This window comes from Xiphophorus hellerii, chromosome 13 (genome assembly GCF_003331165.1).
Source record: "Xiphophorus hellerii strain 12219 chromosome 13, Xiphophorus_hellerii-4.1, whole genome shotgun sequence".
In the NCBI taxonomy this organism is placed as follows: domain Eukaryota; kingdom Metazoa; phylum Chordata; class Actinopteri; order Cyprinodontiformes; family Poeciliidae; genus Xiphophorus; species Xiphophorus hellerii.
Genome location: NC_045684.1, coordinates 3381661 through 3393829, shown reverse-complemented (window position 1 = coordinate 3393829; position 12169 = coordinate 3381661). Strand labels below are relative to the sequence as shown.

At 37.2% G+C, this 12169-nt stretch overlaps 1 protein-coding gene across 1 annotated transcript in view; it reads right to left on the bottom strand.

Moving 5' to 3' along the window:
- Window positions 1-12169, bottom strand: part of hsd17b8 (hydroxysteroid (17-beta) dehydrogenase 8) — a 100056-nt gene that overhangs the window by 87434 nt on the left and 453 nt on the right. The gene's annotated exons all lie outside the window — the stretch shown is intronic.

The window sequence follows — 12169 nt, the reverse complement described above, 5'->3', positions numbered from 1 at the left end:
ATCGGCCAGAAGTTGAGCCACTAAAAGGAACAAATATGGGGAGACGGGACAGCCTTGTCTGATTCCTCTGCAGAGGTTGAATCTAGGAGAGGAGCCGTTTCTTAATTTGATGGAGCTGTTGCTGTTTTGATATAAGGTTTTAACAACAGAAGTAAAGAATTTCCCAAACCCAAATTTATTTAGACTCTGAAAAATAAACTCATGTTCGACCGTATCAAAAGCTTTATAAAAGTCTAGAAATAAAATAAAACCATTATCACAAACAAGGTCAGGATAATCTAAAATATCTAAAACAAATCTTATATTATTTGTGATATGCCTATTTTTCATAAAACCGGATTGAGTTTCATCGATAATTGAATGAAGGACAGATTTTAATCTTTTAGCTACAACTAAAGCAAAAATTTTGTAATCATTGTTAAGAAGACAAATGGGACGCCAATTATCTAGAAGTAAAGGGTCTTTTCTTGGTTTTGGTATCAGAGTGGTTAAACCCTGAGTGAGGGTTGTAGGGAGCGAACCGTTTTCTATACTTTCATTAAAAACTTGCAAAAGAAAGGGAGCGAGGTCGAACAAAAAGTGTTTGTAAAACTCAGCACTCAGGCCATCAATTCCAGGGGATTTGTTCATTTTGAGATGTGAGATGGCGTCCACAATCTCTTGTAAAGAGATTGACTCTTCACAGCATTCTCGTTCACTATTAGAAATTTGATTAACTGATAAATTGGTCAACAGGGCATCAGCTGAGGCCTGACAGAAGTTGGAGAGATAAAGAGTTTCATAAAAGGAACTGCAATATCTAGCTATATCATCAAGGTTATCTGTAACAACATTGTTAATCTTTAGACTGGTAATAGAATTAGTGGTTGAATTGTGTTTTTCTAGATTAAAAAAATAATGAGTGTTTTGTTCTCCCTCTTCTAACCATTTTCTCCTTGATCTAATAAACGCACCTTTACTCTTATTAATGTAAAAATGATCCAATTTAAGTTGTAATTCTGTTAACTCTTGTAGTTCGAAGTCATTTAAATTAGAAGGATTCGACTGAGTGAGTTCAAATATTCTCGTTACAATTTTGGTTTCTTCATTTCTATTTGTCTTAGCCTTGTTACTACCAAATTTTCTTAGAAATTTTCCAGATTCAAATTTAAAAAGTTCCCAATTAATACCATAAAGATTATCTGCTTGAGCTTTATGCCAGAAGAATTTCAATAATTTGTTTATCTTTATAGTGACCTCATTAACATGAGTTCTTGTCTGTACTTGTGATCTTTATGAAACGTCATCGACCAGCGACCCAATTATTGTTCCAATTATATCCAGGCAAGAACGCTCAAAGTACCCTATCTATCTAGAGAAAAAGTATATATCTATAAACCTATCCATCATAGATTATATAATACAGACAGACAGCTGGATGACTGGATGGATGCAGCGAGCAAGCAGGTTTCTACTACAGTAGCCACATAGAGACATAAATTCATGTCTAAGGCCCCACAGGCGTCCAGTACAACACTTTCATTCTATTGGCCGAGAGGTTGCCAGGCGACGTACTTTTATGTTTCCAGCGCGAGCTGAGAGTCAAGCGCTCTCAGCTCGTCTCCTCTCTCCAACAGCTGAGAAACAGACTATGCAGAAGCATAGCTCACTCACTTAGCTCGCTAGCTTGTGTTGACAGCTGCACAATTAAACCGATTAGCATTAATAATCATAACAAGGGGAAAAAGTAGCGAAATATGTTAAGATAAATATTTTACTTACCGCTCCTCTCAAAGCCAGGCTGAGGGCTAAAGAGGCTGTACTTCAACATGGCTAAGGCGCTGTTGTAGCCATATGATTGGCTTATCAGGTATGACCCCCACGTGGGGTCCGTTCATATGATTGGCTGAAACAAGGAAGATATCTGATTGGTTGCTGATCATTCTGTTAAAAAAAGACATTTTGTCGAGTCTCCAAATTCACATACAAAATCTCTGGGTTTATATTTGACCTGTGGAACCGATACGAACCGACCCGCAAAATATTTAGGCTTCTCACTGTTCTTTAGGCTAAGATGAAAAAGCTTTGAGGACTGAGAATCTTTATGAATAAGTGCCCAGATTTACAGAGTATAATATATAAATACATTTTATGTAAACTTACAAATAGACACAAATTGAATTAAGGGTTTTATTTCAGAAAAGGCAATATTTTACATATAAAATAAAACCGCAGTGATATCAGAACATCATGTTTCTCTTCAAAAACAAACCAGCAACTCAATAATAAAATAAATCCCACCTAATAAAGTACAGAGTGTAAATCCACTGTAGGAAAATTAGCGTGAAACATGAAAAAAAGTCAAACATCATTAAATCTAAACTTGCCAGCTTTAAAAATCTGAAAACTGGAATATGGTTTAGACTGAAATGTTGTATCTGAGCAATAAGGTGACTGCAGCTTTCTTATCTCACATGTTGATATTTAATCATAAGTTACTGATCTGCTTATTGGTGTATTGTGTCTACAATTGTAAATGTGAATGTGGTTCTACTGTAAAGTGCTTTGAGTTCTCAGTATAACTGGATGCTAATGTTTCATTTTGGTTTTCTTGTGCTAAGTAGGATGTAGAAACTATGGTCATTTCTAATCACCATATATCTTTTCAATCTCAATAAAGTGAGGAAATAAAGCCAACTGGAGTCATGTTAATATTTATGGCAGGCTGAATTACAGCTTAGTTACTTAGGATGTCAACTAAAAATGTTTTATATCTTTTGATTTGAAGATTTTATCAAAATAATTTTTATTGTTGGCTATGACACCAACAATAAATCTATTTATTGTTTGGATCTATTTATAGATCCAAACAGTCTATAAATATTTATGTTTTGTACTGAACTTTTTTAGGTATTCTTTAACCTAAAGACTACCTAAAGTCTTTAGGTTAGATACAAATACAGATACATGTATTTGTATCTTGTCAAACACTTTTATATTCTAACATACAAACATAATCAGAATTTATGAAGAAAAGGCTCTTTTGATTTCACTTTGCATCCATTAACCAAAAAACAAAAATCTATGATTATAAAAGGAACTCTTTAAGAAAGTAATTTAGCAAAAAGTTAATTTTTGTAAAATTAAGAGATATAACATTCGTAATGACATTATTTATTTGCCCATAAATATTTGTTTTCAAAAGAATATTCAATACTGGAACTGATAAACAAAATAAACAAAACAACCAAAAACAAAAATAAAATGGATTCTCAGTCTTTATTAATAAAAAATGTACTTGAATGAAAACTAAACAACATAAAGCCAAAGTGAAAATAAATACTGCATTCAACCAAAAGAGGGCAGATTATGAAGTCTGTATATTATGTTGCCCTTCAGTAATAATTAGATTTAAATAGAGAAGATGGGCACATCGACTACCTGATGCAATAATTCACACTACATGATTTTTTGCTCCTATTTTTCCCCTTACAACGATCTTGAAACGTTGGTCTTTCTAAGATTGTGTGGTGTGTTACGGTAGATCGTCGTTGCAGCTCCGATCTAAATCAGGGGTTTTCCAGACTGGAAGCTTAACGCAGCCTGTTGAATGTGACAGGCAGCCAATCAGAAAGCGCGGATTCTCCTCTATGCTTTCTGAGGGGAAATTACGTCGGGGAATCCCAAACAGCTGAAACGGCGCAACCCGAAGTCCAGCGGATATTGGAGATGATATGTGGAAACAACATTAATGTTTATTCAACATGCAAAGAATATAGAAATGACAAGAGGAGGAGTTGGAGCGAAACCGGTAACTTTTCAGCTGTTCTTCGTTAACGTGACGTAAATAGGTTTAAGGTTCTAATGATTTTCATTCAGTCAGGACTTTACGCTGACACTAGCCACATGCATTGCAGGTAGATTGTAGTAAAGCATTAATTAATGCCTGGTTTTAAAATTAGTTCACTGGACTTGCAGCCATTATTTTGTGCCCATTGTTGGACACCTCACGGCAGGACCGAACCCGATCGAACCTTTGTACCTAGGATTTCTGTCGGCTAATGTGTGGTCCGTCAGGTTTTGAAAATGGGCCGACAATCGGCTGACAGCTCTAAGATCGTGTAGTGTGCGCTGGGCTTTACACTGAGGAAACGAGGAAGGGGGGAGTCAGTGGAGAGCACCGGAGTTGAGCCTTTTTTCATTCAGTGTTATCAACAGAAAGAGAAAAAGGTCGGAAGAGACGATAATGCCGATAATTAAAATGGCGTCGATAGTTTTAATTTATCGTACGATTAATTGATTTATCGTTTATCGTGACAGGCCTAGTATTAAACAATTAAAAAGTGTTACTTTCTTTCTGCTTTGGGTTAAAAGCAAACAGACCCCAGATAGTGAGATCTCTGTCCACGTATTAAAAAGAACATTATTTTTTTTACATCTCAACAAGAAAACTTTGTATGCAGTTTTTTTTTTGTTTCTTTTTAATTTATTCCAACATATTTACTACAGTTTCCACTACAGTTTCCACCCATTTAGCTGGAGTCTGAAATCTGGTTTAATGTTACAGCTCTGAATAAATATGAAGAAAAGCAAACTGACAAACATGTGAGTTTCCAAACTTTATTCTTTGTTTTACATATAAGAGATAAAACTATGTTTCTGTGAAATTATGTTGTTGATTACAACTTTGAATTTAGTCCAACTCCTTGATTATTTTGGTTTTTAACTTATAGACCCTGGTGAAAAAGAAAATACTTTAGTATATTTCAAATATACTTATGTGGCACTAGGAAAGTGAGTCATGAAACTAGCCCCCCCCACATTTTGTTTTGGTGATGATCACTCACAGCCTAGCGTTAGAATTTATTAGAGTTAATGTTTATTAGATTTAACAATGTTTTGGTTTCGCCATCGGAGGGCGCTCAGTACCACATACAACAGCGGGTGACGCTCTGGCAGGCTGTAGGAGTCCGCCATTGCAGAGAGGACAGCTTGTTGCAGCGGATGTTGGGAGCGCTACTGTAACCGCTGTATTTTCTTTTTACAGGTAAGCTGAGTATTAGAATGTATAGCTCGTAACGCCAGTAGCCTCCGATGGGTACGGAATGACACAACAAAGGCGCTTCAGTATAGCTGCATTACTGAGCTAGATATAAAGCAGGAGTTAGCACCAGGCTAAAGTAGCGAGGCTAACGGCTCGCGCTTGGCTCGCGCTTATGTGGGCTCGGTGGGTCGGCTTAATAGGGCCGCAACATGTGTTTTAAACTTATGTATTGTTTGAGTTCAGTTGAGTTAATGAAAGTATGTTGGATGTAGATGTACAGTGATGTCAGTAGAGAGCATGTGTATTTGTTGTAGTACCACATACAACAGCGGGTGACGCTCTGGCAGGCTGTAGGAGTCCGCCATTGCAGAGAGGACAGCTTGTTGCAGCGGATGTTGGGAGCGCTACTGTAACCGCTGTATTTTCTTTTTACAGTTTAAACTGAATAAATATGCTGCACGAGGAGTGACTCGGCCCATCATTTCCTGCTGTGTAACACTTACATTTGTGTAAGTACATTTTAAGTACGTATACTAAGTATTAAGTGTACTACCTTTAGATATATATGAAGTATATTAAAAGTATGATTGTACTAATTTTGACATAACTTTAAACACACTTAAATATAATTGTACCAAAATGCACTTTTAAAAAATATATTAAATAAAAGTATACTTTAATTGAGCAAAATATGCATTTGCCCAAGTGTAAATATACATTTGCTCAAGTGTATATTTAAAATATATTTTAAATATCTTTAAAATATCTGTCAAAGATATTTTGTGTATATTTTAAAATATATGTTCAAAATTAAAAAAAAGTTAAATTCACTTAGCGCTTACTTTAAATTATTAAATTCAGTACGTTTGAAATTACATCTGAGTATATACTTTATGCTAATAAAGTATGCCCTTTTAGGTGCCTTAATAATCTTTTACTATTTTTGTTGAAATGGCAAAGAATAAAAAAATAACTGTCCTTATAGTGGAACTTGATGTAATGTTGTTTAACAAAGTAAATAAAGTGATCATACCTCAAAATATCAAACGTTGACAGTTTAGTGACAGCGGTTCTACAACAAAAACATTACTTGTCCTGAACACTAAATGTTGCAGGTATCTTCAGTTTTACATCTCTCCGAATAGAATCTGTTGTTTTCAATTTTTTAACTAAACAAGGAAGTTGTATTTTTTTTTAATAAACTTTATTTACAATAAAGAATATACAATTGCAGACAGTAGTAGTGCTGGGGTAACAAATCCACAGGATTCCAGGAGAAAAAATAAAAAATAACAGTTTACAAATTAAATTCATCACTTAAGGTTATAAGTTTCATAGCTTTAGAGTTGGTGCACATTTTTAAAGAGTCCATAAAACATCTTACATGAGCTCTAAAAGCTCTAAAAACAGTGAGGCTGGGTTTGTTTTTAGCAAATTTACAGGCATGTATGTGGAACTTAGCCAACAGAATAAGAAAGTTTATAATATATTATTTCCCGGACATACTATTATTGGAAATACCAAAGAAAACATGTTTAACATTCAAAGAAATAAGTATATCACATTTCAGACTAAAGAAAATATTGAAGTCATGAGAGGGGAGAGTGGCTGGCAGGAGGTGAGGGGCGCCTAATCAGTGCTGTTCCTCTGTTATTGATCATTTCATAATTTCATTTTTTATGTACTTAAAAAGGCTGTTAAGTACATACAATGTTGACTAGAAAAAAAATTCCCCACATCGTTTTTGCGCCCCCTCTAGTGCAGCGCCCCTATGCGTTGCATGCAGTGCATACCCACTTTTTGCGCCACTGTCTGCTGTTCCAGACTGCCCACTTCTCCCAGCTCAGTGTCCCAGTCGCGATGAATATTTATAAGCCATCGTCTTTTAAAGTCAGGATCGCTTGGAAATTCATGAAAACTTAAACGACTGTTATATTTGGAAGGGGGCGTGCTGTGGTGGCGCAGGGGGTTAGCACGCCCCACGTTTGGAGGCCTTAGTCCTCGACGCGGACGTCACGGGTTCGACTCCCGGTCCCGACGACCTTTGCTGCATGTCTTCCCCCCTCTCCTCACCCTCCTTCCTGTCTGCCTACTGTACAAAAAATACGAGCCACTAGCGCCGCAAAAAATTCTTCGGAGAAAAAAATGGAAAAAAATATATATATACTTGGAAGACGCTGTGCACCGTGGAACGCAACAGTGTTCATGGTATTGCTTTTGAAATACGATTTCGTCTTTCCTTGCGGTCATGGTCACTCAAAGTGAAAAAAATGAGTCGCATTTGCGCATGCGGATGTGACGTCAGCGCCGTAGGTGCAAAGCGCCCACAGCTCGAAGAAAAATAACCAAATGGGTAGCCTGTTCTTAACAAGCTTAACGTGATATATTGTTGATAGTGAAGAACGACTGTGGCCGCCAAGCAAGATGGCTGCGGGAGCGGTCGTTTTTTGCAAGCTCTCCCGAGATTGTCTGGATAGGGAGCTGTTATTGCTGCTTTAACGGAGGGAAGCATTTATTCTGAGATTTTTGTTAAATATCGTGCTTAAAGCTGATTAAAAAAGACGTCCTGAAAATTTCAAAGAATGGCTGGAAGTGGTAAGCGCAAATCCGTCAGTACAGAAAATACACCAACTAAGATGTCGGCTAAAAGTCATAAATCGACGGAAGACCATAACTTCGCTGAAAATATCATAGCAACTTTAAAGTTGACGATAAACGACAGAGCGGACGGCCTTCAAGCCAGCATAAATGATCTCAAAGATTTGGTGGATTATATCTATGCTGAAATGAAATAAATGCAAGAAAAGATGACAGAAATCACCAGGAGAGTTGAGAAATCAGAAAAAAGGTGCTATAAATGGAAAATAAGCTGTTCGAACTTTTACATTATAAAAGAAGATGGGACTTGCGGCTTTCGGGAATAAATGAAGAAGGAGAAGATGTTCCCAGCAAGGTTATTAAAAGTTGCAAAATGTTATATAGGTCCATATATAGCATCTGTAAAGCATCTGTAAAATTGTCACCTGGCTGCTCTAAAAGATTTGATTTTGAAAAGAGGTCTCAGTCCAGTTTCCCCATATCTATTCATTCTGGCCATGCAAATTCTTTCAGTTAAAATCAAGGAAAAAATTACAGGGATTAATGTTGCAAACAGAAATATTGTAATTTCCCAGCTTGCTGATGACACTGCACTTTTTTTAAAGAATAAATGTGAAATTAAAAAACTCTCCTGAAATCATCAACACCTTCTCCAAAGCTTCTGGTTTAACTCTAAATCTAAACAAATGTGAACTACTTTCCATTAAATTTAATTTAAAAGGCACATTCCTCAGCATTCCTATAAAAGACAAAGTTAAATATCTTGGAATCACAATAATTAAAGATCAAAATATAAGATCAATAGACAATTTTAAACCCATAATTAAAATAGTTGAACAAAGATTTAATCTCTGGCTCCGGCAAGATCTCTCTCTTTTAGGACGTTCATTATTAGTCAAAGCTGAAGGCTTTTCTAGACTTGTTTATCCGGCCCTTGCTCTTGATGTTCCCAAACAAATCAGTACCAATATTAATACAATAAACTTTAACTTTATATGGAAAAAGAAATGCCATCTCATCGAGAAAAATATTCTAATTAATAAAGTTGAAAAAGGTGGAATTAAAGCCCTTGACTTCACATCTTTAAACAATTCATTCAAAATTAAATATTTAAAAAAGCTTCTAAAAACCCAAACTCTATATGGTATACTATTCCCATTTACAACTTTGACAAAATTGGAGGATTACCCTTTCTTCTTCCGCACACACCATCTTGTTCTCATCGCTGTTATTACTGTGACTGAGGTAGAAATATGAATCGCGGGACTATCGGAGACGACAAATAGCTCTCTCATACGCTTCAAACGGTTTTCGAATATATATCATGGTTCCCGAACGGGAAGGAGTTGTTCAGACTGCTTTTTTTTTGTCAAACTGGCTGCATGTCTCACTCACAGCTGGCAGAGGATTAATTACCATAGCAACGGAACACAGAGCATGGAGAGCTGCTGCTTAGAACTACAAATACGCATCACTGTAGTTCTAACTATAGTGGAAGACTCAATTAAAACAGAGGAGGACTGAGCTGGCACTTAGAACTACTTGTGTTTTGAGCATTATAGAACTGATTTAATCCAATCACTGTTACACATGTGATTAGTTTGGCCCTTTGAAATGAGGCTTACTGAAATTTCCAAAATAAAAGCCTTGACAATTTTTACAACATGTAATTGCTCTTTTTGGCTTTATGTGACTGGTTTATCCAAAGCCCTGTTACACATTGGATTAGTGTGGCCATTTAATATGAAGCTTATTGAAATTTTCAAAATAAAAGCCTCAATATCCTCCTCAGGTTAGTGCAATAATATTAGCCTGCATTATCTTTTTCTCTCAGGTTAGTTCGCTGCCTTGCGGCTAATGCTAATGAGCTGCCTTCCAGAGCAAGGCAGCTCATTAGCATTTTACCTAAAATAAGCTATTAGCTATTTTTCTTACTTATTAGCCATGTTCAGGACACTGAATGTAGGAAGTAAATGTAAGACAACATGCTAGTGATATCCCACATGCTACTCATAGCAATCATGCTAACATTAGCATTTTGGCTAATTTTAGCTTATGCATTAATTTGAACATACTGAATGGTGCAAGTCCATGTTAGTCAACTTTCTTGTGATTCTCCACATGCTACTATGGAATTTGTTAGCTAAGCTTAGCATTGATGCTAATTTTTAGCATCATAACGCTGGGTCCAAACCAACGGGCACACTTTGGCAGGCCTCGGTTAAATTTCTTCCGGAATTTTCTAGTGTGCTTTTATTGTTCTTTTTGCTGTAATATACTTTTTTGTTAGGTTTGATTTACTGTGCGATCCCCCCTTGAAAAGGATAGTCTCTACTGTGAAACATAACTGGATTTCACTCAAGGAGTCTTCATTTTAGTTAGTCCATCTTTATTTTTATATGATGGTCATCATAATTTTTAGTCTTCCAACTACTCTGCTGTGGCAGCTGAAGGAGGAACAGCTTATCCTTCTCTCTCGTCCTTACTGATAACTTTGCCTGTGAGTTATTTTTAAAGTGACCGTTTTTATAGTTATATTTACATTTTCGACATAACTGGATTACTTCAAACCAAAGGACTGGAGGATTTTCTTACTTTTATTTTTACCTTACTTTTCTTCATCTCCAAGTTGAACCAGGACAAAATGCCTCCGGCCGACCCCAAGGACATTAGCAGTATTATACAACGACTTCAGTCTATAGAAATGAAGATCAAACAGCTGGAGGTGAACTTTGAAATCAATGCTAACTGTGGAAATCAGACATCTCTTCCTTCAATCAATGGAGAGGTTGTACGCCTCGCATCAAGCATCTCACCCTGGAACGCTCAGGGTGCCAAGCTGAAGCAAAAGTCTCACACCGCAGATCCGATGAGGCGACTGACAGGGAGAACCCCTCACCTGGACGAATCAGCGTGGCCGGCTCTGAGCCGAAACCCACCTTCAACCTCAACACCTGCTCCACCAAAGGAAAACAAACAAGCAGCTGCAACCAAAACGGTTCCACCGACCCCGCTCCCAAGGACAGAGCGACCAGCCCGAGCCTCAAAACATTCTGACTCTGTGGGAATCCCACTGAAAAACAGATTTTCTGTACTCCAGCCTGAGCCTCTGAGTGAAACCTCACTTTCAAACATCAACAATGAGGCAAGACCATCACATCCACCCCCCAAAGCCGCAAAGGACAAAGCGGCTACCAGGAAAACGAAAGGTATGCCAAGAGTGCTTATTGTTGGAGATGAGGCAGTAAATGGAATCAGTCACGTTTGCAATCCCATGAACACAAGAGTGATTTCCTTTCCTGGTGACACTGTATCTGATTTAACTCGTAAAGTTCTTTCGCTAACCGCTGATCAGCCAGATATAGACTCCTTAGTTGTGCATGTTGGAGCCAACGATGTGGCAAAGCAGGTTCTCCTCGGGACGTCTCTCCTTAGCGCTCACGTAGCAGACCTCACTTCATTTAAGCCACCTGACTCTAACTTCCCAGAGGATCCATCACTCTGTGTTTCTGAGGTCTGAGGCCGGGATCCAGATTTTATCTTTACACCCATCTTACTCAAGAATGTGTCTGGCCCCCCGGCACTGCAGAACAGGATCCGGATCGCTACAAGAAAATTTACAAGAAACAGAAAAATAAAATACAGCGGAAGAACTTCAAACATTAAACAGTTTCCCTGCCTAAAGGAACCTCAGACTGAAGATTTCTTGGCCTCCAAGTCACTTAAACTAGCTCTTTTAAATACCAGATCTCTCTGTGCTAAAGCTCTATTAATTAATGATTTCATCACTGACCATAATATCGATGTTATGTTTCTGACAGAAACATGGTTGAATGACAATAATGAACCGATCGTACTAATTGAATCTGCGCCTCCTAACTACAATTTCTTCAGTGAGAATAGAAAACACAAAAAAGGAGGAGGCGTGGCTTCAATATCTAAGAATATAATAAATAGTAGTAAAATCTCTTTGGGCCACTTCACCTCTTTTGAGTATCTTGGAATTGAGGTTAAAGGCCACAAACGAACTTTGACTGTAACTCTATACAAAACTCCCAAAATTTGTGGAAAATTTCTTTACTGACTTGAATGAACTTCTATCTCTCATATGTATTGATTATGATTGTTTAATAATTGTCGGTGATTTCAACATTCATGTTGACAACCCCCAAGACAGAGGGGCAAAAAAGCTCGCTAATATTTTAGAGACTTTTGGTCTAACACAACATGTCAAACAAGCAACACACACTCAAGGACACACACTGGACCTGGTTATCAGTAAGGGTGTGAATATTTCCAATGTCTCTGTAACTGATGTCGCCTGTCGCATCACTTCCTGTTATCTTTGAAAGTTCTTTATCTTTTAACCCACTTGGACAAACAGCAACCATCACAAAACGTTCTCTCACTGAAAACACAGCAGAAACTTTTAATCAAATCTACTCTTCTTCCTCACCCTTAAGCTGTAATGACGTAGATAAGTTGGTAAATGATTTTCAGTCTAAAGTCTCAGATATTATTGATTCCATTGCCCCAATTAAAATGAAG